General features: G+C 42.3%; 1 pseudogene; it reads right to left on the bottom strand.

The window, feature by feature from the left end:
• Positions 1 to 5,227: 5,227 nt before the first annotated feature.
• On the bottom strand, positions 5,228 to 5,696 carry LOC147451288 (uncharacterized; annotated as a pseudogene).
• Positions 5,697 to 6,189: the final 493 nt, after the last annotated feature.

Genomic DNA, 6,189 nt, shown 5'->3' with positions numbered 1-6,189 from the left:
TGCCACAACCTTCACCTGGGCAATGAAGAAGAGCAAGCCAAAGGTGATCAACTATGCTGCCTATATCCATGACAATCTGGTGAAGATGGGTAACAAGAACCCCACCTACATTGTGCCGGGTGAGATGATAACAAAAGTGGTTTATGGGGCATTGCACGCCAAGGGAAGATGGCTTGACCCTCCATCACAGAATGACTGGCTAAGGCTCAAAGAAGATAAAGAGGATGAACATCCCAAAGCACCTAGAGTTGCCACAATATTGAAGCGCCGGTTAGAGACCGTGCAAGAGGAGCAGCCAGAGTTGAAGAAAGGAAAGAATGAAACTGTACAAGTACCGGTCAAAGAGACAAAATCACAGAAAGCGGCATGGTTAGAAAGATTAATGGAAAGCTTCAGAGCGGAAAGAGCACTCAAGGGAGATTTGAGTGAGTTATGGAAGCCGTCCCTGGAAGCCATTTCGGGGTCATCCCGAAGGGTGCACAGAGATAGGTTTGAATATTTTATCAAAAAATTTGAGATCCTGGATGCTACGGCAGAAAACATCCCTAACATCCCATTTACAGAAGAAGAAGTGGATGAAGTACGACGGCAACTGCTAGAAGAGCAGGAAGGCTAGGAAAGAGAGCGGAAGACCAAGGCGGACCGGGACTTCAAGAAGAAGCCAATAACTCCACCGTCAAGCCCGAAATCCAGCCCACCGCCATCACCACCTCCTGGTAGCCCTTCACAAACCCAACAAAAGGAGAAGGAACAAGAAGATTTTCAACAAGAAAAGAGCCAAGAGCAAGAGCAGGAAGAAGAAGATGAACAAAAAGAGGAAAAGATAGATCGAGAGGAAAGAAGATTTAACACATTTCATGATCTACTAACCGCGGGATATTCAAGAGAAGAGGCAGCTACAGTAGAATTTGACTTGGCAAGCACAAGGCCAAAGAACAGATGCAGAGCCTGCGGTTAGTGGAACTAAAAGAGATGGCCATTGATACAGTGGACTTGCATCCACCCACCAATTATTGGGATGTGGTGATGAACAAGCTAACCGGGCTCGTGGCACTATCAATGGCCACGGAAAGTGAGATTGCTAATCTCAAAGCCAATGAAGTTTTTGTCAAATCCAAAGTAGACACACTACAAAGACAAAACCAAGAGCATACAGAGAAAGAAGCAGAGCTGCAATCCAGTATGGCCAAGGCATTACAAAGATGCTAGGAGATGGAACGAGAGAATCAGGAAGTAGCTCAAAGATTGCAAGGAGCTGAAGACGAATACAAAAAACTCAGCAAGGCATTGACAGATGCAGAGAGGGAAAGGGACAACCTAACCCTACAACTTGCTGAAGAATCCAAGGAAGTGGAAACACTGAGAAATGCCAAGGAAAAGGCAGAGCTAGAGAATGAGGCGAGCCAGGATGAGGTAATAGAACTTAAAGACCAGATGAAAGTCAAAGATCAAACTATCCAACGGCTATAGGCATCTCCTGCCAGAGTTAGAGCTACTAGCTCGACTCACACTACTTCTGAGACGGATTTATATGAAGAACAAATGAAAGAGCTCCAAAAGGAGTTAACCTTAGAGAAAAAGCAGAGGCTGATGATGGCCCAGGGGTCAGTGGTCATGCAAACCCACATGGAAGAAGAGCACAAAGCAATGCAGAATGAGCTAGAAACCATCAAGAGAAAGCTCGAGGAGGCGGAAAAGATAAATGCCGATTTGAACTACCTCCTTGTGAATATGGGAGAACAAGCTGAAGCAGAAAAGAAGACATTTTAGAAGCAAATAGAAAAGCTGAGAGGCCAGCACAGCAAACAGAAGAGTAGTTTAGCACCGGGCCAGCAGCCATGGAGGGAATAGACATAGAGAATGTGGCAGATCCAGTGGACACCACCATGCAAGAGGAAATCCTTGTAGGACCCTCTCAAGAGCCACAAGATCTGACACAAGAAGAAGAAGAGAAGCTGCAAAAGGCAATAGAAATAGCAGTCAAAGACACAGTCAGAGAAGCTTTGGAATGGGAGCAGAGGGTCTTTAAATCAATGACTATTTAGAAGATAGATGCCAGCAACCTACGGCGTGAATGGCTACAGCCCTCTCCCATATCCTCTGCTGAAATATGAAGCTACCACAATCAACAAGCGGATAAGAGAGGAGCCAACAGTGCCAATGTACAAAGCAGACATCTCCAAGCCTGAATGAGTAAAGTTGATAGTGGACTCTCAACCCAGGTGGAGAAAGGCATGGCTAACAAACTATCCATGGTATCTAATCCATCTGATAGAGGCACCTAAAGTCATCAGAGGTAACCTAAGTTTCTGCCCTCTACCAAGGATGAGAATGTGGAAGGCCCATGATCTATTGCAAAGAAGCCAACCTACTTGGCTAAATTACCCAAAGCTGCCAAGCCCGATGGGAGGCGAGAGAATAAGTGAGCAATACATGGTGAAAACCCTAACGGGCGCTATCAAATTGTTCCACTGGCTCGCCTGACCTATCTTGCATTATGATGAGAAAGATTTGCAAAACACCTTTGGCAGTCTTCGAGACATTCAAACCAGGCCAGGCGACATACATTATCTTCTTCTTTCAAGATACATACAAATGTGCATATGATCTGTCTGGTCAGCCTTCCAAGGAGGTGATACATGCATTGTATCAAAGGATCATGTTTTTGCCATCCTATCACCTCCAAGCCTTTGAAGAAGCTTTCTACACCGGCTTCTTCACAATCAGCACATATCATATATTTGGCCCGATGCTACTAGCTCAACATGCAAGATATGAATCACTGCTCAAGATGAGAGAAATCCTCAGATGAAGAAGCAACTCAACAGCCATGTCGAGGACCACATGAACAAGGAGGGGGGGAGTGTTGAAAGCTGGACACACCCTACGGAAAATGATTGCTCGGCGGATTATTATTTTTTGTACTTATTCATTTATTGAGAAAACCCGACATTTCACCTTTGTAAATATTGGGGCTTACAGAAGTTTCCGGATTGTATCCCAGTTTTGACATTTAGATTGAGTAGATGGTTAAATTGGAACATTAGGGTTTGAGATTGTAAGGTATTTATACCACTTTTTTTACCTTAATAAAAAAACCTTTGTCATTTTAAAAAGTTTGAAGTCTGTGAGTGAGTGTACTGTGTACAAGAGAGAGTGAGAGCTTCATCTTGATGCTACGTGCGCACCGGTGGTCAGAATCGAGTGCGGAGAAGTGCAGCGTGTTGCCCCCGATGAGAGTTATGCGCCAATACCTACATTGCGCGCGTACGGTCTGATTTTGCGAGCTCCATCTATGAGCTTCATCTGGTGATTCGGTGAGCATACGTTAGCAATGGCTAACACATGACATACCTATTATACACCAAGCTAATCAAAGTGAACCCAAGAATTCCACAAGTCACCTTGTGTTAGCAACGGCTAACACATGACATACCTATTATACACCAAGCTAGGGATATGCTATGGATGTGCACAGTATTTCCTATTTATATTGTATAAGGTCTTGGGATCATTTGGGAGTTCCAAATTGTATATGCTAGAGGGTTCAACTTAATCTCATAGTAGAAAGGTTTGTGGTGCATGACTTCATAAGAAATCCTTTTATGCAAGGAGGATTCATTCTTGAGTATCCATTCTTGAGATCTCACTCTTGAGTGTTCACTCTATGGATGGCCTAGCCTTGATCTTAATGCCCATGCTTAAAAGGCTAGTGCTAATTCTTTGTAATTAGAGAAGCACTTCTTGATTAATCCAATCTCTACTTTCTTCATTAGTCCTAATTCTTCTATATTCCATTATGTCATGAAGTAGTTTTCCCTTCTCATTATTCTAGATTTGAGTGTGGTGATGGCTTCTTGCTTATTGATCTCTCTGTAATTAAGTTGATTAAGTGGGTTTTTAATCTTGTGATTAGAGTATGTAAGTACCTTGATTGGTATGTGGTGATTGGAGAGACCAACACCAATGCAATTAGTGTATTCTTGTCAAGAGAGTGCTTTGAGATTCAATTCTATGGAAAATTGGACTTTGATGGGCTTAATGTGTGTAATTGATGCTTGATTGAACTATGGTGTGATTAGAGTTGGTGATTCATGGCTAATCTCTATTGCATTGGAAGAGCATTCTCTTGAATCCTCTCATTCAATACATCCAATGATTCTCATACCGCCAAGCTCTGGCCGGATTGCTGATCCAAGGATTCATAATTTTGTTGGTCTTGGGTTGTAATTAGGTGATGCTACAAAGACCCCCGCATTTGGCGCCGTTGCCGATCAATAACCTATAGTGAGAAGAGGATGTTCATAATAGAGTAATTTTACTACTGATTTGATTGGTTTTGAGTGTGTAACTTAATTTTGATTTAGTTTGATTGTTTGTGCAAGTAATTGGAAGCTAAGTTTTGAGTTATGAATACCCCAAATCCCCAATTTCACTAATTTCTCACTAACCATTAGTAATTCGCTTCATTTCCATGCTAATTTTACTCATTTCACTAACCTAACCACTAACATTTGATATGTAATGTTTGATGTGTAAGAGGTGGAATCATCACTCTAATCAAGTTAATTGTGCTAATTTATGCCTAATTTCATGATTTGAGTGTTTGATTTTTTACCTATTATGATCAAATTTGGAGCGGATTTGACGGTGCACACACTTGTGTGTGCAATGATGCGTCTTCGCGTAGAGCAAAGGAATATCTTGGAGTGTGATTATGATATAAGTGCCCACTAGCCATCACCTTGGCCGCTTTTGCTGTGCAATGCTCGCCAATTACCATGGATATGGTTCATGCCATTGACTAGCTGTGAAGCTGTAAGCTCTCCATAGAAAGGGGTTGTTTGGCTTACTCAACAAAGGGACCAGCTCGTTCACTTAGCCGCAGACCTCTTATTGTTTGATAACGCCTTATCGCTGTGATAAGGGGCCTCTTTTACTTTTCTTTGTATCTGCAATACTAACAATAGGGTACCTTAACTTGTAGCACCAAGACCTCAAGCTCATGGAGAACGCAGGGAAAGACTAAGCTACTGCGCAACAACTTTGTTTATGCACTTCCTTCAATGCTCTACCTACAATGACATCACTCTTAATTCTTTCTCCCTTCAAAAATGTAGTGCAAGTTGCTTAATTATAAGCTTTGAGGCTTGGTTGTTTCTTTTAAAAACTTCCTAGCTTAGATATTTTGAAAAACAACCTAGATTTTTTCTAAACAACAAACTATCTAATAGTCCTCCTTTGGCTACATGGAGTCCTCTTCCACCTCTACTCTCCTCCAGAGTAATCCTACACTCCTACACTGTCTTTTGGAATCACCCTCTTTCCCCTTATCGACAAACTCTACCATCACCACTTCCACCATTTCCATGATCGCCCCCACTCCTTACCTCCTTCACCCATCCTAGTACCCTCTTTATCAACTCTCCCTACTACCCTCCTAGGTTTATTTTTGGCTTTCGTCTTCACCAACCCGTTTGCACTTGTCACCCAACCAAGCACCCCTGTTCCCTCTTTAGTCAAGAGGAGATTCAAGGACTCACCTCCAATCTTCCTTTGGAGGAATTTGAATTCATCCCACCTTCCTCTAGAAAATTCATAAGTACCGAGGCTTTCGGCACTCCTGCTACCGAAAGTGGAGTACTCGCCAATCCTCCCCTCACCACTCGCTTATCCTTTGATTCCTTCTCCTCCATCTTTTCCACCACTCCCTCCCCTTTTGTCTCCACTATCTCTTCCTTCAACCCTACCCCCTCCACTCCCACCCTTCCCGCCAACACTAAGTCGCAAGAATTTAACAAAATTGTGTCTTTTTCCTTAGAAGAATTCAAGGCTATCTATGTTAAACTTTCTAAATCTAAATCTCACCTCTTCCACCTCCAAAATATTTGTGCAAAAAGACTTTCTCAATACCAAGTTTGTAAGCCTTTACATTCAATACCACCAACATTTATATCCAAGCCCAATCTATTCTTGTAAAAATTTTGTACTCCTTTCACAATCTTGTTGAGGAATGACTCAAAGATCTTATTAATTAACTTCCACCCATATCCTTCCCTAAATATTTCACCCATATCCTTTCCTAGAGTGAAACCGTTAGCTTGGGCCAATCAAAGTGTATTGCAGAAGAGATCCTCTCTCTTAGAGTTTGACTCTTTTGTCCAAAACTCTATGCATCCAACTCACTTG

This window comes from Adiantum capillus-veneris, chromosome 9, assembly GCF_014529385.1.
Source record: "Adiantum capillus-veneris isolate H3 chromosome 9, ASM1452938v2, whole genome shotgun sequence".
NCBI classification, from domain to species: Eukaryota; Viridiplantae; Streptophyta; class Polypodiopsida; order Polypodiales; family Pteridaceae; genus Adiantum; species Adiantum capillus-veneris.
Note: the sequence above shows the minus strand (reverse complement) of the source record. Positions and strands in the feature narration are given on the sequence as shown.